Source organism: Myotis nattereri (assembly GCF_964212035.1).
Source record: "Myotis nattereri genome assembly, chromosome: 8".
Lineage (NCBI taxonomy): Eukaryota > Metazoa > Chordata > Mammalia > Chiroptera > Vespertilionidae > Myotis > Myotis nattereri.
This window is the reverse complement of record NC_138083.1, coordinates 87,715,013-87,738,825: the sequence shown is the minus strand read 5'-3', so window position 1 is coordinate 87,738,825 and position 23,813 is coordinate 87,715,013. Positions and strand designations below refer to the sequence as shown.

At 46.7% G+C, this 23,813-nt stretch overlaps 1 protein-coding gene across 1 annotated transcript in view; it reads left to right on the top strand.

Annotated features, from left to right (window-relative positions):
• MAPRE2 (microtubule associated protein RP/EB family member 2) overlaps positions 1-23,813 on the top strand; it is a 119,420-nt gene that overhangs the window by 5,156 nt on the left and 90,451 nt on the right. The window contains exon 2 of the mRNA XM_081097724.1: positions 16,467-16,528. The gene's annotated coding sequence lies outside the window, so the exon portion shown is untranslated. The remainder of the gene's footprint in view (positions 1-16,466; positions 16,529-23,813) is intronic.

Genomic DNA, 23,813 nt, shown 5'->3' with positions numbered 1-23,813 from the left:
TTGAGCTACCGCAGCCAAGTGGACAGTTGCACCAGAGACCGTATGGGCCATAAAGCCTACCATATTGACTGAATATTCACAGACTAGGTTTGCAGACCCTTGACTTACTCCATTTCAACATACTTCCGTTTTAATTGAGAATCTGATCACATAAAGCCTTAGACTTCTTTCAGCTCTTTCTGCTGAGGACAAGGGGGAAAAATTGTTTCCAGCCTAATCACTAAAGAGAGTTTAGTTGCGCCCCGCCAGCGTGGCTCAGTGGTTGAGCATTGACCTATTGACCAGAAGAAGGTCAGGGTTCAATTCCCTGCGAGGGCACATGCCCGGGTTATGGATTCGATCCCCAGTGGGGGCCATGCAGGAAGCAACTGATCAATTATTCTGTCTCATCATTGATGTTTCTTTCTCTCTCTCTCTCTCCTTCCCTCCCTCTTCTTTCCTCTCTGAAATCAATAAAAATATACTTTTTAAAAGAAGATAGTTTTCCATCCCCCTTTGTGTGTGTTTACTTTGCAAAGGCAGTACCTTTCTAAATAATACGTGAATCTTAATGGTACCGTTAACAGTAAAATTTCAGGCCCTGAACAAGCCTGAGAGGGTGATACTCACTTAACTGAGCTGTGTCTATCCGCAGAGTTCTAGAAAACGGGTGACACTCTCTTGCCAGCAAGCCCAGGCTGACACTTGCCTTAACTCTTTAGAGAAGGCAACTTCCTTTTCTGCCACCGTGAGGGGTTTGTATGCTTTTCTGATTTAGTAAGTGAAGGCATAACTGACGGATTTATTCAGATTTAGAAAATTGTCATTGTCACTTCTACTGCTGCCTTTGGGAATAGCACTGCTTTTCTAAAGTATATATTTAAAGTAAGCCCTAGCCTTTTTGGCTCAGTGGGTAGAGTGTCCGTCTCAGGACTGAAGGGTCTCGGGTTCAATTCCGGTCAAGGGCACGTACTTCGGTTGCAGGTTCAATCCATCCCGGGTCCTGGGTCGGGGAGCGTGAGGGAAGCAACCAATCCATGTATCTCTCTCACATCAATGTTTCTTTCTCTCTCTCTCCCTCCCTTCCACTCTCTCTAAAATTCAATGGAAAAATATTCTCATTTGAGGATTAACAAAAAAGTATATATTTAAGGTAAATTGCTTGCTACTTATAAAGGCAGTGATCATTAAATAATAAGCAGATATACATATCATCACATCACTAAAGGCTGGCATTATGCCATGGGCAATTTAGTTTGAAATTTCCAAATTTAAAAATAGATCAGATTCTGGCCTTCAAATTATTTGCCTTCCGCCCAAGGCTGGGCAGATTCCTATGAAGATTCTGCAAAGAATATTTCAAAGGACAATAAGGGCATTGACAGGAACTTTTTTTTTTTGTAAGGGTTGCCTTTTATAAAATTTCCTTCCGTTAAGAGAACTTCCTCTCTCTGAGGACTTGGGAAGCCACAGACCATTTGCCAATGAGTCTCACTGGGATGAATAGAGCCACTTCAGGGCTTGCCTAGAGCTGGTGCCCTCCTCATCCCTTCTGGGGTCAGTACACCTGCAACTTCAAGACCAGAAAGTAAAGAGAAAAAAGAGGAGTTCCTTTTTCACCAAGTCAAACAAGACAACATACATCATGCAATATGTATAATGTTTGAGATCCTTGAGATCAGCTTCATCATTTCTAAAGACAAACAGACAAACCAAAGTCAGTGTGTTTATTCCCACTCAGGACTGTTGGTAGTAAGTTACCTCCCCAGGTAACAGCCCACTAGTGTTCCTGACGGGAGGAGCGGGCAGGGGAGGTAGATGGTGTGACTCCTATGCTGACCAGGTAAGGAACCCGTTAAATGAACTTACCTTTCCTCCCTGGTCATCATGTAGAGTTCACGTTCTTACTAAATCTACTTTCCTACAGCCGATGCAGGACAATTGGGTGTGTACACGGAAGTGGAATCAGAGCAGTAGTCTGCCCTCTTAGAAGGCTGGGCAAGGCTGCCTTCAACCCCTGACAGGCTAGAGGTGGGAGAGGGCCTGCAACGCCTTACACGGACCTTCCTTCTATCCAAGGTGATCTTACACCCAATCGACTTGCCAAAAGTGCTCGATTCAGAAGACCCTCTCGTGTGTCTAACTAAGACCCCATCTTCAGCCCTCGAGAGAGGAAAAGAGAAGGAGCTGGAAACACCTTTTGCTTTGCCCCACCTGGCCCTTCCCGGGGGCGAAGCTGTTGAGATAAGACTTGTTAGTTTAACCTCCGGCTTGGCCTCTATCATGATTTTTTTTTTTTAAGTGTGGTCTTCTGGGCACAAAGCTCCTAAAAGGCGTTCCCACAGATCAACAGCAAATAGCCAAGTGCTCTGTGGGACTGGCATGTCCAGAAAGCAACTCTCTGTGCTGCTGGGACTCTTAAACGATGCTCTCGGAGGGTCTGTTAACTCTCCACCCAGCATCTGCTCTGTCAGCACTTCCAGGTCAGGTAGAATCCGGGGCCTAGGGTTGCTAGATAAAATACAGGGCATCTGCTAAGTTTGCATTTCAAAAGACAGTGGTGTGTGTGTGTGTGTGTGTGTGTGTGTGTGTGTGAGAGAAAGTATGTCCCATATGTTGCATGGGATAGATTCATACTAAAAAATTAATCTTTTAATCCTAATTTAATCTGATTTAATTTTTAAATCTGAATTTCAGATAAACAATGATTTTTTTTTTAGTATAAGTATGTCCCATATATTGAATGGGATATATACTCATACTAAAAAAAAAAAAAAAAAAGTTAATCTTTTCTCAAATTTAACTGGACATCACATTATTTTGGGTTGCTGTTAGTTTGGAGTTTTAATTTTGCTTTCTCTTTTTCTTTTTGCTAAATTTTGTGACCCTATTCTTATTCCATAATAGATATCACAATGACTAGCTTTCCTGGTCTGTAAAAAATCTTATCTGAGACTACCTTTCTCGGATAATAAATTTAAAAGTCTGAGCTGTCTTCACCTACTACAGAAAAAAAAATCAAGCCATCATATGAAGTTTTCTGCACAATTTGCTTAATTAAGAGGATAAATAAAAAATAAAACTAGAACTAGAAAAGTAGCACTTTTTATTATGTAAGATGTTTTCAGGTACTTCCTATGTCAGAGTTGGTTTTTTTTAAATATGTTTTCATTAATTACAGAGAGGAAGGGAGAGGGAGAGAGAGAGAGAGAGAAACATCAATGATGAGAGAGAATCATTAATCGGCTGCAGGCCCCCTAGTGCTGATCGAGCCTGCAACCCGGGCATGTGCCCTGTCCGGGAATCGAACCATGACCTCCTGGTTCAGAGGTTGGTGCTCAACCCCTGAGCCACACCGGCTGCGCTTCACCGAGTTTTTAATAGAACAGACACGTCAATAGGTAAATTGTTGGCTCAAGTGGAGCAACGTGAGAAACACATCAACTGCTGGAATGTCGCTCATCAGAGTTCAATCTCAGGTCAAGCCCCTGAAGCTCCCTCCCAAGGGCCTGCAGTGACGCCTCCACAGCCAAGCGTGGTCCCGGCACCTGCAGCACTAGCATCCCCTTTGACACCCTAAAGTCGGAATTCCGTGCCCCCCCCCCAGAACCTCCCACTCATCAGTTTCACTTTACCAAGGCCCGCAGGTGACGCGCATGTACGTTAAAGTTCGGGAAGCCCTGAACGACAAGATCCAGTTTTTCTCCCAGAAATGGGTCTCTGTTCACTGCCGTGTTGGAATAATCTTCAGCAAACTCTCTTTTAACACCTAAGAAGGGATGGTTTCTTTTTTGAGCAAATACCTTCAAAATACAGAACTATTGTATTTCTGCTTTATTTATAGGAAAATCCTGAATGAGCCTTCCTAATATTGTTTTATATAACAAAATAAGACCAATGTAAATTTAAATATGACTCTCAGGTGGACTAACTCAGCAGCCTGTTGTGAATAAGAGTCTGGGGTTGCCCTTGACTAATCACCTATAAGTTAGGTGGCACGTGTCTCCTGGCCCTCAAGTCACCAACAAATCTCTTTCATGTTCTGTATTTTATGTTGTAACTTACACAAGAAGGTTCATATGCCAGCACCACACAGCCATGTATTTATATTTTTTCCCCTGGGTTCCTCTAAAACAACAGACGCACGCAGTTTGGGCCTACGGCGAATTCCAGTCCACTCTTATGAAGTTCAAAGTTTGAAAAAGTCATTTATAAAAGCTCCACAGATTTAAATTCCTTTTGAGTTCAAACACTTCACTTCCTTACGCCAGCCTGCCTGCTAGTCCAGTGGTCAGCAAACTCATTAGTCAACAGAGCCAAATATCAACAGTACAACGATTGAAATTTCTTTTGAGAGCCAAATTATTTAAACTTAAACTATATAGGTAGTTACATTGTTATTAACTTAATTAGGGTACTCCTAAGGCTTAGGAAGAGCCACACTCAAGGGGCCAAAGAGCCGCACGTGGCTCTCGAGCCGCAGTTTGTCGACCACGGTGCTAGTCTGTTTGTTTTTAAGGCGTGATCATGTTGTATCAGAGGAAGAATTCTGGGATTGCAGTGAGAACATCAGAAGGGCTGAGGTTTAAAACTAGTTTGGAGATGTTACCTAACACCCATGATCAGCATCTCTCCAATCGAGTTTTCTCATCAGAGTCGGAGTCTGGCATCGTCTCGCCAGATTCTCGTAAGAATCAAATTAGGTCACATGTGTGGGTCTTCGTGGTGACATGACGAACAGTGTTTATTTAGTGACCTGCCTCCGGTAGGGCTGGCAGTTGACTCACGGGCCTCCGACACGGTTCCCTGCTGCACGCCTAATTGGGAAGAAAGGTGGTGTTCACTTTGGGCAGCGGTTCTCAACCTGTGGGTCACGACCCCTTTGGGGTCGAATGACCCTTTCACAGGGGTCGCCTAAGACCATCGGAAAACACATATATAATTAATTACATATTGTTTTTGTGATTAATCACTATGCTCTAATTATGTTCAGTTTGTAACGATGAAAATACATCCTGCGTATCAGATACTTACATGATGATTCATAACAGTAGCAACATTACAGTGATGAAGTAGCAACGGAAATCATTTTATGGTTGGGGGTCACCACCGCATGAGGAACTGTATTAAAGGGTCGCAGCATTAGGAAGGTTGAGAACCACTGATTTGGGGGGACGGAAACACAGAGCACATGACATGCGACTCCCGGCTGTAGGTCCGAGGCAACCTCAGCTTGCCCTCCTGGTCCTGAGAAATGGGAAGTTCTCGGGCTGGGAGCAGACTTGCTCCGGGACAGGGGGCCACCCACTGCGCCGTGAGGTCACAGGACACAAGGGAGAGGGGGTTAGCGGGGGGGGGGGGGGGGGGTCTCGTCTGCCAGAATTCTACACGATTCCTCCCGCATGCTTCATTACGTATCGTGGTAATAAGTTACTAAGTGGTGCTGTACCTTATGCAGTCACCGCTGGCCGTTCCCTTATTAGTGAGTCTGAGCAAGCTGAGGGCGGGGCAGGAGGGGACGCCTCCTCATCTTACCTCCGTCACCCAGCGACTGCAAAGACTGTTTTCCTTTCGGGGTGAAGCTCTTACAGCCTGTACTCACACTCCATCATTCCCCACACGGATCCTTTCTGTGTCCCGTACCCAGCGTGTGTTTCTAGCTTCGCTGTCTTTGCAGTCTCCTGCCTGGATGTCTCCCTGGGAGACTGAAGCCAGCCCTGGTCTCCTCTCACATGTGAATTCCTCCGGGTCCTCGCAGCTGCACGTGGGCTCCCCAGGCCAGGAGCACCAGCATCACCGATGCGAACGCCCCGGCTCCCCCAGACTTTGTCGATGAAAAGCTGCGGTTTAATGAGATCCCCAGGTGCCACCGTCAGGTGCTCACAGCTGGGAAGCAGCCTTCAGGATCGGTTAGGGCTTAGGAGGCTGAGGGTGGTTCCTTGGCCTTCAGTCCCCGCAGGCGCACGTGGGCCTCCCCAGCACGTAAATGGGTTGGAGCTGGGGAGGGACGCGGTCATTTCCACGTCCTCCGCCCGAGCACCCTGCCGCCCTGTGAAGAGCTCGCTTTCTAGAACGGTCCGTCGCTCTCCGACACGACACCGCTGCTTACAGTCCAAGAGACACACATGACCCTTTCCTTCCAGGCCTGGAAGAGGGCCCCTCAGGTAGGGCTCCAGGTCGTGGGTCTGCAGTTCCCTTTTGTTGCAGATTTTACGGCTGCAAACATGGGGCTGGGGGAGCTGGGGGCAGAATGCTTCTCTCTCTGCAAGTAATTTGGAATTATTTGGCACTCTGTCCCTTTTGCTTAACATGGGAAGATCTGTCCAACACCCGTACCCGGGAGGAATTGCAGGCCACACTTGGGGTGAAGGCCGCGTTCGCAGGGATCGTGGTTCCCTGGCAGAGGACAGGGAGCAGGAGTGGGTGCTGGAGAACCACCGGGTGGGGTGCTGCTGAGCAACTCCCGATGCTCCAGGTGTTACCCTGTTTTTATCTTGTCACGCCACAGGTCACTTCTCCATTTTAAAACCCATCTTTCTCCCTTCTTTCATCTTTATTGTTGAAAGTATTACACATGTCCCCCTTTTCCCCCATCGACCCCCTTCTAGCTCCACCCCCGCCCCAGGCCCTCACCCCCCTATTGTCTGTGTCCATGGGTTATGCATATATGCTTCCAAGTTCTTTGGTTGATCTCCTCCCACCCACCCCCCTCCCCCACCCCTCTCCCCCACCTTCCCTCTGAGATTCCGCAGTCTGTTCCTTGCTTCTATGTCTCCGGTCTGTTTTGTTCATCAGTTTATTTTGTTCATTAGATTCCACGTACGAGTGAGATCGTGTGATACTTGTCTTTCTCTTATCTATAGATTTCTTATCTATAAAATCTCAGGTGGACACCCCCACCCCCATCCAGCATGCGGTCAAAGCAAAGCACTGGTACCCGGGGACCCCCCCTCCCCCCATATTTGTTTTAACACTATTGACAAAGGGCACTGGTGTTCACTTCCAGACTGACGTTTCTAAACTCGCATTAACACTCCACCACAGCTGGGCTCCGGGGAGCTTCCGGTGTATCCAGGACCACGGGCTCTTTCATGTGGGATTTACTGTTTTGTGAACTCGGGGAGGGAGGAGCGGCTGGGCTAGCTGGCTGGGGGCAGGGAGGAGGCTAGTTGGGGGCGGGGGAAGGAGGGGGTTGGCCAGGCTGCAGTTTGGAAGCAGCAGGAGGCTGGTGAGGGCTTTGGAGTCAAACTGTCCCCAGAAACAAGACACTTGTGTCCTGGAAGGCTGTTGTTTGTCTTATGCGAACGGGCCCAGAGGCTCCTGGTACCGCTCCCAGCCGCTCTCACAATCAGCCACTCAGACCCCAGGAGTATAATTACAGCAAGAATGTGTGGCTCCCCCTCCCAGTCTTCCCGGGACGCTCCTCCCCACAGACACCAGCTCTGGGCAATTGGGCTGAGTCAGGCAGGTTCATCTCTGCAGCTGTAGCAGGTTGTCTTTCTGTCCCCAGTGCGAATCCACCCGGCCGGGGTGATGCTATTCATGGTAATGTGCCCAGGCCCTGTGGGTGCGGCTTTGTATGTCAGTTGACACCTTCGGAGTGTGACCCAGGTTAGCCCCGCGGGATGGGTGGGACAATGGCTGATCCTTACACTGAGCACCAAGCCTACATCCCTGAGTCACAGTTCCCCGTGGGGCTTGGGGCCCATCCCAATGGGCAGAGATGCTTTACAACATATTCTCCTGTGAGGCTTCCCGGTGTTTTCAGGGCTGCTCCTGGGATCTGACAGCCAGGCGCATTTTTTGGTTTGTTTTTCACAATGGGGGTGGGGGCGGCGGTTGTTTTAAAATGTTAAATACTTACTCATCTTGGGCTTAGTCACTATTCTGCTCATTTGTATGACATTAGTCGAGAGACTTCTACACCTTTTGATCTCTCTATGAAGAACTACGCAAATGTTTGTTACGAATGGTCCTGAGTAGAAGTTCTAGAGATGGAAAAATTAAAGGAGCAAATTAAAACTATTCCAGATGCAAAGAGTGAGAGAAATGATAGTCAGGAGGAAGCAACAACATCAAAAGATTCAAAAGAAAAGCATGAGTTAAGACGGAGAATGGCTGTCTCTACCCCCCTCATTCAAACAATGATCTTCTCTTAAAACCTCAGCGAGTTAGGCACAGCCCCACCTTCTTATTCTTATTATATCAACACGCCCCTTTGACCTGATTGTCCAGGGACCCGGGTCTCATCCCAGCTCTGCTTAAGGTGCAATTCAACACCTCAGTTCACCCGTGGCCTCAGCCTCATAAAGAAGGAGGATCTCTTATCTCCCCTTTCCCCAGGTTAGCCCAGGGCTCGGAAAGGTGGCTGTGAATCCATCTTTCTCAGGATAAAATATAATAGAAAACGCTGCGGGAGCTACATTTTCTCTCTTTGGAGAATCCACACATTTTTCAAAACATGAGGAAAAGATGGTTTTGATAGTCCATTAGAATTATGTAGCTAAGTTGGAACAGGCAGAGTGATAAAATTCCACTTAGCACGTGGAGAATGCCATTGGCTCTCCTCAAAATATGAAAGTAGTGTGATTTCTAGCACAGCAGACATATTTTTAAAAAGCATTTACTCAGCCCTAGCCTGTATGGCTCAGTGGGTAGAGCGTTGGCCCTCGGACTGAAGGGTCCTGGGTTTGAGTCTGGCCAAGGGCATGTATATACTTCGGTTGCAGGCTTGATCCCTGGCCCTGGTCAAGGTGGGTACAGGAGGCAACCCATCAATGTGTCTCTCTTACATGGTGTTTTTCTGTCTCTCCCCCTCCTTTCCATTCTCTCTAAAAACAAATGGAAAAAAATATCCTCAGGTGAGGATTAACCAAACAACACAAAAGCGTTTACTCGGAAAGCCCCCTGAGCTGCCTTTTCCCAGTGAGGCTGTCAGCGTTGGAGGCCTCCCGCTCTCCAGCAGCGGGCCTGGTCTGAGACGTAGTAAAGAGGCACCATATCGCCGAAACCGGTTTGGCTCAGTGGATAGAGCGTCGGCCTGCGGACTGAAGGGTCCCGGGTTCGATTCCGGTCGGGGGCATGTACCTGGGTTGCGGGCACATCCCCAGTGGGAGATGTGCAGGAGGCGGCTGGTCGATGTTTCTCTCTCATCGGTGTTTCTGACTCTCTATCTCTCTCCCTTCCTCTCTGTAAAAAAATCAATAAAATATATTAAAAAAAAAAAAAAAAAAGAGGCACCATATCCCATTGGAGACAAAGGAAGACATGGGAAAAACAGAACTACCCGCCCAGGCTAGTGGGAGTTGTATTGTGCGGCCCGAATCCAGGCAAAGACAAGAAGGCCTGCTTCCACTGGTTTCATGTAGTTACGCAGTTACCGAACACCAATATGGTACCCACCGCCCAATGCACCAGAGCGGGCAGGACAAGAAGAAAAATAGACCTAAAACACAGGGATTGGAGAATGGTTATTCATCTTTTGGGGAAGGTCGTAGTAACCCTCTGGTCACTGTCAGTCTTACTTAGAGCTCACATGTTACCTTTTCAACATTTTAAATATGTTACTGTTGAGACAAGACAGCCCTAGCTGGCTTTGCTCAGGGGATAGGGCAGTGATGGCGAACCTTTTGAGCTCGGCGTGTCAGCATTTTGAAAAACCCTAACTTAACTCTGGTGCCGTGTCACATATAGACATTTTTTGATATTTGCAACCATAGTAAAACAAAGACTTATATTTTTGATATTTGTTTTATATATTTAAATGCCATTTAACAAAGAAAAATCAACCAAAAAAATGAGTTCGCGGGTCACCTCTGACACGCGTGTCATAGGTTCGCCATCACTGAGATAGAGCATCAGCCGATGGACTGAAGGGTCCCAGGTTCAAGTCTGATCTAGGGCACATGCCCGGGTTGTGGGCTCCATTCCCAGTAGGGGATGTGCAGGAGGCAGCCAATCAATGATTCCCTCTCATCATTGATGTTTCCATCTCTCTCTCCCTCTCCCTTCCTGTCTGAATTCAATAAAAATATATTAAAGAAACAACAACAAAAAAAGACAGGACAATGTGAAGCATGCTTTCCACGAGGACCCACACACTGAATTTGAACCCTGAACTCTGCAGGTGAATCTGATGCCGCTCTCTCAGTGCCGCTTCCCTGATCCATGAACACCCGGCTCCATTTCGTTGGCAACCACACCATGAAGGAAAAGGGCCATTCTTCTAGCCCAGCCCCTTTATTTTCAAGGACAGCCGATTAGAAATGGATAAAAGTGCAAGGGAAACCTTCTCGGAATTATAATGCGTGTGCGTTGCTCTTGTGTGCAGGTGGTCTCGTGTCATTTTTTTCTTTAGGATGTTACTTCTGTAAGTTTAGCGCTCTAGTCTAGAACAGAAAGGGCAGACGATGCCCACGATGGGAAGCAGCAGATGGATGAAGGAGGGTTCTGAGAAGGGAGGGTGAGGCCCAGTTTGTATGGAAAGTCCTGGATTCCTGTTGTAGTCTAGCTACCCCATTAGATAGTTTCTGGGGATTGTATTTTTATTTTTATAGAAGGCCAGATCACAGAGCCATAAGCTCATAATATCATAGCTCTTCTTAACACCTACCACCCAAATCCCATTACCCGCCAGCTAACATTTTCCACAAGCTCTTAAGTACACAGCGTGGGTCCCTGGGTAGTTTGCCTCTCTTAGAGGAATGTTCTGTACTGTCCTCAGTGCCCAGGATTCGGTGTGACTGCACCCCTTTACTTGCCAGATACTCTCATTTGGTTCTGGTTCCCCTGGTGGGTGCACAGCTCAGTACTTCCCAACAGTCATGCTCCTGGTCACCTCCCCACCCTCTCGGGGAGTGGAGCTGGGCAGGCTCTTGCCCCACCCCCATGCCCTAGGGTTGGCCCAGCGCCCAACCCAGACCCCTAATGGAGGAGGTGCAGGCAGGGGCGGGCTCTCTGGAAGCTGTTAAGCAGTAGGATCAGCTGAGGATTAATAGCCTGTGACCTTCTGGGAAAGCTTATAAGCTGCTGTATTTCTAGAAAGCTCTGGGCCTCCCACACTCAAGAATGCGACATGCAACTGGAGTGGTTCCATATCTCTAAAAGTAGCCCCGGGGGAGTTTGGAATTTAGGATGCAGTTCATTCTGAAAATCCAAAGAGAGCTTAGTCAGCCCCTGAGAGGAAAACTGGACTCAGGTCCCAAGGGGGTTGGACAGTCTTGGAAAAGCTGGGAGCAGCTGGGGCGGCAGAATTCCCGTCTGTGAGGAGATGCTTTAACCTTGCATTGATCAGAGGCCTCGTTGGTGGGACAGAGCACTACAGGGAGAGCGAGAGAGAGCTCTTAACTCTTCAATGGCCTGGCATGACCAGAAATGATTTTACAGCCCTTTTTTTCCCATTCTGACATCTCTCTTATATGCCGATGGTATGGCTGTACCAGTTTGTTTTTTTATGGTCGTGCAAGAAAGCAGTCTTTTTTTTGGGGGGTGTGGGGGTGGGGGGTGGGGAGGTAGAATTCAGAGTTTGTTTAATGGAAGGGGATTGGCAATTTCCAGAGGATGAGGGAAATGGACTTTGGTAGAAACAGGGAATGTGCTTTGCCAAAGAGTTTGACTACCACGTCATGGCTCTCTCCCTAACAAAGGCATTTGGTCTTTTCCATGAAAACAAAGCCGGCAAGCCCAGTGACAGCGTTTGGCTGGCAGCTGTGTGTTTCTGGGGCGCTGGCTGGTGCTCAGAGTGAGAAGAGTGAAAGTCACCATGGCCTCTCCCAGCATGGGGGAGGGGGGGAGCCTCGGCGAGCCCCCCTTTACACGGGGTGATGAAGGTTATGCCCTCACGTAGTGTGTGGCCCAGGTTCCAGCACAGAACCCCTGCCTTGTCACCCACGGAAACCACCAGGGGTGAACTTCTATTCCTGTGCAAAGAACAAGATGTGGGAACTTTGGAAATTCTTGGGTAGCATCACCTGGGAGGTATGAGAGGTCATTTCCAGAATGCAGTTATTATACTGTGCTTTAGAAGTCACTTCTGGGTTTGAGAGTGTGTATTTGTATCAATATTTTGAACTTTAAGGAAGGGCTGGGAAGGTAAATGTAGGAGAAGGGTTAACAGCAGAGAAAATTCCATGATAGGCAGACGTGGCCCCCAGAAGGCTGGCTGTGGACTCTGAATGCTGAAATCACAGGTGAGATTATTTTCTTCCTTGGATCTGTGCAAAGTGGAGCAAATTCCTGACCCCATCCTGCTCACTGCTTTGGGGCTTTTGCTCTTCTCTGGAAAAGTGAGAAAATGAAAGAAGGGAGTTCCCTTGTTCAAGTCTAGTTGCTGTCCAATCTCCTGATTTTTTGAATTAAACTTTATTTTGAAACAATTGTACCTTTACCCAGTTAGAAGAAACAATACAGAGATATTTCATATAAGCTTTACTCCGTTCCCCCCTCAGGGGTAACATCTTGAAAATCTATACTGTGTCACAACCAGGATATGACATCAACACACATTCAAGGCACAACGTTTTCATCACCACAAGGATGCCTTGTGTCGCCCTTTTATGACTGCGCCCTCCTCCCTCCAGCCCTCACTCCCTCCTGAACTCCTGGCAACCGCTCATCTGTGTTCCATTTCTATAGTTTTCTCACTTCAAGGATGTTAGATAAATGGAATCACACAGTTCAGAACCTATGGGATTGGCTCTTTTCCTTCAGCATGACTCTCTGGGCATTCACTCAGGTTTTTGTAAAGGTCAGTAGTTGGTGGCTTTTTATTGCTGAGTCATACTCCATGCTATGGATATACCACAGTTTGTTTAACCTTTAACCCGTCAAAGGGTATCAGGGTTGTGTCCAGTTTTTGGCCACTGTGAAGAAATTTGCTATAAACAGACGTTTTTAACTTCTTTGGGAAAATCCCTAGGAGTACAATTGGTGGGTTGTATGTTTAGTTTTGGTTTTTTTTAAGTCAAATGTTTCCAGGGTAGCTGAACCATTGTACCTTCTCACAAGCAATATGTGAATGATCTAGTTTCTCCTCATCCTCATCAGCCTGTCATGTCGTCACTCTTTATTTTAGCCATTCTGCTAAGTGTAGAGTGATATCTCATGGTTTTTAATTTTCTCTTACCTAATGGCCAGTGATGTTGAATGTCCATGCATGTGCTTATTTGCTATCTGTATATTTTCCTCAGTTAAATGTATGTTCATGTATTTGCCCATTTTCCAATTGTTTGGGTTGTGTGTTTTTTTACTATTGAAGTTTGAAAGTTTACTATAGAAGTTTGCTAATATTTTCTCCTAATGTAAAGCGTATATTTACGTCTACTTCGCGTGGGCAAACGTTCTAAGTTTTGATGAAGTCCAAGTTATCAATCTTCCCTTTTATGGATTGTGTTTGGGGGGGTCAAGGCTAAGAACTCTTTGCCAAGCCCTAGATTCCAAAGATGGTTGTCTGTGTTTTCTGAATGTTTCATGGTTCTTACATTTTACATTTATGTAGTGATCCACTTTGAGTTGATCTTTAGATAAAGTGTGAAACTCATAGACAATAACTGCTCCACATCTACTAAACACCACAGAAAAAAAACCTGTTGTCTCCCCTGCCACCCCCACTAGAGGGGACCCTAGACCTCCACCCTTGCAAGGTGTTGTCTTATTGAGCACCGACTATATCCCGGAGCCATCGCTCTCCAGGCATTTCAAATCAATGGCAAGGGCCTGGCTTTTAAGGTATATGCCGTGGACGAGAGAGCTGATCCTAGAATCCATCAGACACATTAGAATCCAGCTGCACGATATTTGGGCAAACTGCTCACTGTTCTGAGCCTTGCTGTTTTTTTTTCATTTGTCATAAGATGGCTTTGAGGATTAAATTAGACAAAGTATGTGAAATGGCTTGTGCAGGGGTGTTCAATAAATGATCTCATTCTTCTCCAAACGGATCCCTTGCAGCTGTTGGACGTTAGCAATGGGTTGTTGTCAGTGAACAGAAAAGGGCCAGTTGTGTGCAGCCAGGCCTGAGTTGTCTAAGGGCTAATTATCTGGTTTATAGATAAACTAAGAACCGTCTGCTCTTGCTTCCCAGTGGTGGCCAGTGCTCCCACTGGTCCCCATCAGCTATGGTACCAGGCGAAGAGGGCAGGGTGAACATTTTATTCTGATTCAGTAAATATTTCTAGAAGATTAGAAGGCTCAGGAAAGAAATGGGCATGGATAGGAAGAGATTTTCTTTAAACTGATTTTCTTAGTTTTACCAACTTTCTATAAATTGTGTGGGGGTGGAGTGGGGGGATGAAATGTTTATAAAATTAAATTCTGCTATAAAACACATAAAGAAATTCTACCTGTTCTATCTGAAGGAGAAAGTGTCAGGTTACCAGAGTGCAGTTCTTGAAACCATTCATGTTAAATTTTCTGATTTTTAAAAAAACTTTATTGTTGCCCTGGCCGGCTTGGCTCAGTGGATGGAGTGTCAGCCTGCAGACTGAAGGGTCCCAGGTTCGATTCCGGCCAAGGGAACATGCCTGGGTTGCGGGCTCGACCCCAATAGGGGGTGTGCAGGAGGCAGCCGATCAATGATTCTCTCTCATCATTGGTGTTTCTATCTCTCTCTCCCTCTCCCATCCTCTCTGAAATCAATAAAGAAATATAAAAAATAAAAAATAAAAACTTTATTGTTCAAAGTATTACAAATATGCCCCCCCCCCCCCCGTTAACCCCCTCCACCCCTCTCCCGCCCCCACCCCAGGCTTTCTCTGCACTAATGTTTGTCCATGGGCTATGCATATATGCATATAAGTTCTTTGTTTAGTCTCTTCCCACACCCGCTCCCTCCACCTTCTGAAATACATCAGTCTGGTGCATGTTTCAATGGCTCTGGATCTGTTTTGTTCTTCAGTTTATTTTGTTCACTATATTCTTTTGAGCTCCCTTATTGACTAGTGTAACATTGAGAACTCAGCTGTCACCTGTACTTTTACTCTCCAGCACTTACCATTTATTTGCATTTTTTTCTCTTACCATCTTCTCTTTCCCCTATCGAGAAAGTATAATTTTATACTTTCTCAATAGGGGGAAGAAAATGCCTCCTTCCTCCCTTTTTAAAAAAAAATATTTTTTAGGCCGATTTCAGAGAGGAAGGGAGAGAGGGGGGAGAAAGGGGGGGAAACATCAATGATGACAGAGAATCATTGATCAGCTGCCTCCTGCACACCCCCCACTGGGGATCGAGCTGGCTACCCGGGCATGTGCCCTGACCAGGTTGACGCTCAACCACTGAGCCATGCTGGTCAGGCCTCCCTTTCTTAAGATCCTCCTCTGAGTGACAGCTCCAGAACTATGCCTGGGATTGATCACTTTATGTTGGGCCTGCCACACATATCTTATTGTTATACAATTGATTTTAAACTAAGCACCACAAGCATTTCTGAAATGGCCAGACACAGAGTCGTGTGCAGGGAAAGGCTTAGGTGGAAGGTGGAGTGGGGTCATTTCTAACCTGTTTCTCGGGGAGCAGGGAGACCATCAAGATCATGCATGGGTCTCAGGTCCTTGGTAGCAGCATCCGCATGGGCCTCCCCCGAGTTTTCATCCACCCCACGCCTGACACGGGACCCTCACAGCCTGGAGCTTGGACACATGTCCCAGCCTCTAGAATTGGATCTGCCCTTCATCCATTTACTGTCTGATCTTTTAGCCACAGTAAAGAGAAATAGTTAATTCACATAAAGAAAGCAAACTATTACTTGTGGGTGCACATATTTTGAAGTTTGATCCTGGCATTGTTTTTTTGTTTGTTTGTTTTTAATGTATTTTTTTCTTTCAGAGAGAGGAAGGAAGAGGGAGAGAGAGAGAGAAACATCAATGACAAGAGAGAATCATTGATCGGCTGACTCTTGCACACCCTACACTGGGGATGGAGCCCGCAACCCCGGGCATGTGCCCTGACTGGAAATCAAACTGTGACCTCCTGGCTCATAGGTCGACGTTCAACCATTGACCCACACCGGCCGGGCCCTGCCATTGTTTTTAATGCTTACCCTGTTAAAATGAACACAGATCTTTTGACTAAGAGACGAAGCCTGTGTTGATATAAAACCTGCATATTACCTAAGTTTGGGAAAGTCAGTATTTTAATTGCTGTTGACATTTGATACCCCACGAGAAGCACGGCTCCTGGGGTTTCCTGCTAACACGTGATTCTCATCACATGGGGTCGGGGGTGCTCCTCATAGGACTGATATTATACTAAATACTCACGCCCTCTGATAAATCCACCCAAGAATGATATGGATTGAGAACCCCACTGTTTGGCTGACCTAATCTCTCCCCTGGTAAAAGCAACTGAATTTGGGTATTTTGTGGCGCATTTTCTTTCATTTCCTTTTGCGTTGTTGGCCACACCCGATGAACTAATTGATAACTCTTTGCTGCTATGTTTTCACCATGTTACATGCTCACTCTTAACTTCTCTTTCCATTTTTCTATCCCAGCATCCCCCCTCTCAGAGGAACAGTTCACCTCGACAGCCGGGGAGAGAGCCCGGATGCACAAGGTAAGGTTTCGATGTCCATCATGTGTGTGACTTACAGATTAAATCATTTGCAGATTAAATTGGAGTATTATGAATTCCTTTGTCATAAATGTATCCTCAAAATGGCGTGATACAACTAATGCAAATATTTGAGCAAACGCGCTTTGTTAAAACGTTATTTCTCAAACTATATTCCACATCCCACGGGTACTAAGGGCTAATTAACTGCTATGAGCAATTCCTCTAAAAGTGGGCAAGCCAGTTAAAGTTTACTTTTAGAGATCTAATGAAGGATACGTGGAGGAAGAGAATTTCAAGATACAGTCAATGACCTCGTGACATTTCTAATGGTAAGGGATTGTTTGATCTTGTTAAAAACCAAGGCAACTGCTCTGTTGACAATAGAGAGAGATGGGGTGTCTTGGAAAGGAGGTGAAGCCCTGGGGTGCCTCGTTGTCCAGTTTGGGATTTGTGTTTGAGACGCAATCATCTGACCTTCAGTTACTTCCTGCTGGTACTGAGTCTCAAGGCTCACTTCAGGGCTCCCCAGAACAAAGGAACAATTAACCAAAATGCCACCAGGTGGCAATAGTTGGAAAGCCATCCAGAGAGGTTTCCACGCGATGAGCCATTATGGTCCCAAGAACAGCCTCACACAGCCTAGCGTCCTAGATTTCCTCAAAGGGGCTCCAAACATCTCTAGTTTTACTGCTTTTTTGCCCGAAGCAGCAGCAACATTTTTTAATAGGGGGAATAAAGGAGTGTGGGGTGTATGTTGCTTTCTTTCTGGGATGATAAAACTAGAACTCCGTTCTTAGATAATTCTCCAAACTGTATTTGGATGACATCCCCTGTTTGCCTTGCGGTGCCTTTGTGATAAACATTATGGCTGATGATCGTTTTAAAATAACGTAATTTAGAAGAGAAACCTAAAATTCTTCTCCAACAGAAGCCTAGACTTGTAAGGAGTTGCCTTGACATTGAACCAAGTGAAACATACAGGTACAAAATTATATTAAATGAAAGTAATTAATTTATTTAAATAGGGTGAGTGAACTTTTCCCCTTTGGCTCTCATCAACGTTTCCCCTGGGTGGTGTCCAAACAGCTGGACTCTTCCGGGCCCAGCGCTGGCTCAAGGGCTGAGTTGGGGCCGAGGGAAGTGGAAATCCAGGCCTCTGTGGGGAGAAGCTGATGGGTGCCTGGTAGCATGGACACGCACAGGGTGGGAGGCGTGAGCCTGCGGTGGTGCTAGGCCCGCGTACCCGAGCTGAAGAAAACTTGACAGAGCCCCTCTTTGTGGAAATATGAAACTTGATCATGAGGACAATGCATTTATTTTAAAGTAGGCCGATGCTTTCTTTTCTGAACGTTGTAGGGGTCAGAGCTGTTGACTGGTTTATAATGAGTTTGTTATTAGTACAGGGTTGTACAGTGATGGCAAACCTATGACACGCGTGTCAGAGGTGACATGCGAACTCATTTTTTTGGTTGATTTTTCTTTGTTAAATAGCATTTAAATATGTAAAATAAATATTTAAATGGGGGGGGATGAGGTCACATTTGTAATACCTTAACTAATAAAGAATTTTTTTTAAAAAAGATACATCTATAAAAAAAAATAAAATAAATGTCAAAAATATACATCTTTGTTTTACTATGGTTGCAAATATCAAAAAATTTCTATATGTGACACGGCACCAGAGTTAAGTTAGGGTTTTCAAAACGCTGGCACCCCAAGCTCAAAAGGTTCGCCATCACTGTACTAGTAACTAAGTCACGAGCGCCCCCTGTGGACAGAATAGATTATGAGAGACCGGCCTTCATTCACAATTGACTGATAATGGAAAGTAGAAGAGTGTGAGTAATTGGGTGTCCCATCCCTCATCCACAAAGGTGTCCTGCTTGGGTACTTGTGGCACCGACTTGAGCCAACTGCTTTTTGCATTCAGAAATATAACTGCCGAGTGCTTAGCAAACCTTTAGTACACGGCACCCTACCGGAGATTTCTGCCTTTCACAGAGAGTTCTAGAATCTGGTTAAGTGCTGACATTATGGCTAGCAGAAAAGGGTGACATGTCTTATCAACGTGTTCTTTCCGAGGGGGCTGAGGAATGCGGAAAGAATGCTACTGAGGTCCCTCAGGCTGGTGCCTGGAATGCTTGTATCTAGTGAGGCTCCCTAATCAAGAAACGGTTTTCTTCTGCCCCCTTCACTGAGTTGAGTTTTCTGGCCTGAGAGTCTTTACAAAGAATTAATAAACGAAGATGTTGGGCGCTAACCCTCTGACATTCTCGTTCCCACGGGTGGCCCCGGAGCAGTTCTAAATGCCTCGGGTTGATGAAAATGCCCTGTGTCTGTGCCGTCAGATTTGGTAGCCACTCGCCACAGGTGCACATTGAGTATCTGGAATGTGTTTATGTGGTTGAAGAACATTTTAGATGCATTTCCAGTTGGATTTCATTTTAATTAATGTAACGTAAATAGCCACATGTGGCCACTGACTGCTGTATTGGACAACCAGCTCCAGAAGCCAGATTAGCGAGAACTGAAGTTTTAAGTACATCTGACAAACAGAGCCTCCCCCGGGAGCTCGCTCTGGTCTGCGATGTGCCCACGAGTCTGGCCTGGCCTCATGCTGCGTCGTCGGTTATGACCCAGGGATCCTGGTCCCTGGGAGGGTAATTATGGGGGGGGGGGGCAAGATCTGAGAACAGCCTGCAGCGAGGCGGGTTCGTGTCCAGTTCTCCATGAACTCTCTCTCCGATGTGAGCACAGGGTCCTGTGTGCAAAGGGGGAAATGGGAGAGAGAACAAGCTTTGTTTAATGCCTGCTGGGTCCAAGCACTCAGCTACAACTCCAGCATTGTCTCAATCTTCGCATGCCCTATGCTTTTCATAGGTGAGGAAATTGAGTTTCAGAGAGATTACTCATGCGTTCAAGGCTCATAGCTAGTAAGTGGTAGAGGCGAGATTAGACCCCAAGCAGGTGTGAAGCCAAAGTTATTTCCACAAGCAGGATTCACACTCAGATACACGTTTGGAACTGCCTGTGAAGCAGAAAGCCTTCGGAGGTGGGGAGGGGTGGAAGTAGAGTGGAGGTTATGGGAGCAAATGACGTGTGTGTGTGTGTGTGTGTGTGTGTGTGTGTGAGTGTGACTAATCCTGATGACCTCAGAAGTTGAACCTGTATTCCTCCTCTCCTCCCCTTTCCCTCCTGCCCTCACTCCCCTCAGACCACCCCGGCCATGTTGACCCTAGGTGACCCCTTTGTGGAAATACAACTGTTAGTGTCATAGAAGATGGACAGTTGCTCATTTGGATTAAAATCACTCAAGAAACAAAGACATATTTCAACATCTTAGTTACCATTGGGGTAAAAGCCTCCAGCCACTTGGTACTGATCTATACTTATGTTTTATGAGAAATAGATTAGATTATTTACAATTATTGAAGTAACTTATCTCCCAGCGTCCAGCTGCTGTCTGCATTCCTTCTCAAATGTCTCTCGTGTATATTTTCTTCTACTTCTGTAGTATTTCCAAAATTTCCATTATTGAAAATAAGCCTCTAATCCTACCCTAACAAATCATTTGTTCTAGTTTTTCCCTTCTCGTCCTTCACACCGTTTTGCATATCGTAACGATACCTTGTGCATACCTCTGCGTGCTGCTCTTTAACCTTGTCGAGCAGTCTTCCATGGGGCCTCGCGGTTCATGAGTGTAGTGTTAAAGTCTGTAGAATAGCCTACAGAGGTGACATATCATTATTATTCCAACCTGCCATTATTGGACGCATAGAGTCGCCTTCAAAGCCCATCTGGTAGACTTCAAACTAATCGGTCATGACAGGTTAAACAATACCCCCGGCTGGCAGCCTCACACCTGTGTTCCCACATCCCCTGTGAAGGCAGCTGTTGTACTATGAAACTCCTGATTGGATATTACCTTAGATCTATTTTTTTTTCACATATATAATGTTTAACTTCCAAAACATAATATTCCCAAGAGTGATGCTTGTGATGAATTCTACTTTAATCATCTCCCTCCCCGACACCTGCTCAGCACAGGTTCCCCGCGGGCTCTGTGAACGTCTACAAAGCTGACGTGGCGTCGGGTTGCCCAGCAACTGGTACCGCGAGCGACACAGATTTCCAGCATCCCTCGCCTCACGTGGCATCCTGTCCCAGATGCACGCACTGGCGTGTTTGTCCCTGTCCTCAAGTTGGTCACGTTCAGGCTTCCAGAGAGCAGTGCAAGGGGATCACGGATGATCAGGTTCACAACAAACTACACTGAGAAACATGGACGGTAAAGGCCACGTGAAACCTCAGATGCCCAGGAGACTGAGCTCTGCGCCCCGCGGGCTTCGTGTTTCCCGACACTTGGGACTCCCGCTTTGGAGCGTGGCCACAGCCCGCCCGGCCCCGTGGCATTCCCAGTGCTGACGTGTTCCGGCCTTTCAAGGCCGTGGCGGGCACTGTCGTATCGCTCGGGAGAGCGTCTCTCGTGAGAGTCTTGCTTCTCACTTTAGTTTTGCTCCGGGGAGTGGCATGTTTCAGACCGGCGTGAGGCAATGCCACTCAGGCAGCAGAACCTTGGCTTAGGAGCTGGACCGAGCCATTAGGACCCTTCTCTGGTGCTGGCGTAGGGAAGAACTGTGCTTGGTTTGTCAGAAAATATGAATTGAGAGCTTGGCACATTGTGTAATGGCAGTGTGGTCTCCAGCCAGGAATAACAGTTCTGGATGGGCCAGCCGCTCTTCCCCCTGCTTAAGAAAACATGGCCTGGTAACCATGGCCTAACCCAGCACACTCTTTTTTGAAAGCTGCATCTTACCAACAACCTTGATTTTTTTTTTTTCATTGTAGCACTCAATTCTTAATGTGCATTTTCTATAAATGACAACATATTCACAGAGATAGAAGAGATGGGAAGGAAGGGAGAGCGGAAAAGACAAGCTCTTGGAAGCTACTGCATTTGTCCACATTTCTGATGATATGAATTTGCTAGAAACAAACAAACAAACAAAAAAATACTGAGAGAGGCAGCTGGAAAAGAATTGATAGGATTTTTTTGGTTGGGTAAATATTTGAACAGGATGGACTTAAAAAGGGAGGAGGGAGAATAAAGCTGTATAATAATTTCAGACTCGTTGGTTAGGTCATCTGAGCTGAGGCTACTAACAAGATGATACCCAGGATGATATACCTATTTTTAAATTACTGATGCCTTGATGTTTCTTACCCAGTAGTATTTCTCCAGGCTGGTGGAGAAGTGAAGATATAGCCATTTTATTAGGCAACATTTGTAATATGATCAAATATCTTTCATCATAAGAATGTGATAATCCAACTATTTTTATTTAATCATAAAGGTCAAATATATTACAGTAAAGAATAAGTTTAAGTTTTTTTGGTCAAAACCTTTATATACAAAAACCCTTCTCTATACTAATAAAAGGGTAATATGCTAATTAGGGCAGACATCTTCCGGACTACCTTCTTGACATCCTTCTGGACAAAGCCGCAGCAGCTGCTAGGGCCAAGGTGGGGCTGCGAAGGGCCCAGGCTCAGGCTGGCAGTGGCAGCAGCCGCGGGGTAATGGGGGTGGCGCCTTCCTCTGATCCGCCAGGTTGCCTCCCCCAGCGGGAGGCCAGACTGTGGCTTAGGCCGGGGGGGGGGGGGGCGGGGGGGGGTGCAGAGGCGGTTAGGGGCGATCAAGCCAGCAGGCAGTGGCAATTAGGGGTGATCAGGCAGGTAGGCAGGCAGAGGGGTTAGGGGCAATTAGGCAGGCAGGCAGGTGAGTGGTTAGGAGCCAGAGGTCCCGGATTGTGAGAGGGATGTCCAACTGCCCGCAGTCAGACATCCCCTGAGGGGTCCCAGATTGGAGAGGGTGCAGGCTGGGCTGATGGACACCCCCCTGCATGAATTTCATGCACCAGGCCTCTAGTTTTTATATAAAAACAAAGAGTTGCTGCTCCAGGCTCACAGTGTGTGCTGGCTCTATCAGAAAGCTTTCAGGGATGCGGTTGATGGCGGGGGGGGGGGGGGGGGGGGAGGGGGGGGGAGCGCCGGGTTTATTGCATTAGACGCACGCAGAGTTCAGGGCTGTGGATATTTGTTGCGTCTTCAGTGAACTTCTAATCCTGCTCTGCTAATGGGATATTAGCAACTTTCCCATCTAGATCCTACTTACCACAAGGTTCTCAGCTTCCAACTTGAAGCCAGGAAGCACAGAGATCTCTTCAAACCCCTTTGCAAAGTATTAATATCCCGGGTCCCTCTTCCCTCCGTTCACACGCGGACACCACCCCTCACTCCTGGGGTATCCGTTGCCTCGTGGAGTAGTATTTGCCTTTAGGCTTTAAATGCTGCTGTCTTCAGACCGTCATAGAACAAAGCATTTTATACAGAGGAACCCACGTCAGATCTAGTGATAACTGTAAAGCCTGCTTTTCTTCAGAAAACGGAAACGGGAATGCCAAGTGTCACAAAATGTAGCATGATCTGTGGAACAGGATCCAAAAGCTCGCTTAACCTCCATTTCCCATTTCGGAAGGAATTATAATTGTGCGTAAATTCATGCCGAAAACTTGGCTCTCACATTTGCCTGATTGATATTCAAGGGGAGTCAGAAAAAAAAAGAGCTTTTCAGTAAATTTAGGATCTTCCTGTCCGGCACAGACACCGCTGTGGGCAGCAGCCTCTCCCCCTCGCTCCGGGCGCTGCCTTTGGCCAGGGAACCGTGTGCAGGACCCCCGAGAGGCCGGACAGACGTGGGGTTTTTTGGTTGTTTTTTATTTATTATTATTATTATTATTATTATTATTATTATTTGTGGGAGGGAAGGAGTGGGAGAGAGAGAGAAACATCCATGATGAGAGAGAATCATTGATCGCTGCCTCCTGCACGCCCCACACTGGGGATCGAGCCCGCAACCCGGGCATGTGCCCTGACCGTGGAATCGAACCGTGACCTCCTGGTTCATAGGTCAACGCTCAACCACTGATCCATGCCGGCCGGGCCAGGCTGACACTCTGTGTTGGTCTGTGATTGGGCTTTTCCCTCCGTGCTGGGCATGGCTACGGTGATGGATTTAAAGGGTGGGAGTCCGTGATGCTTTTGCTTAGAGGCGGGGGAGTGGAGAAAATAAAATGGGAAAAGTAACGCCAGTTGATGAGGCATTTTAGAATTGCATCGGGAGGCCGCCTGAGGGGGTTACTCTGAGCTTCTTTCGTGACATTCAGCCTCACACCTTGGTTGGCACCAGCAACGCTGTGCTCCCTCTCCTGACCCGAAGGCGGCC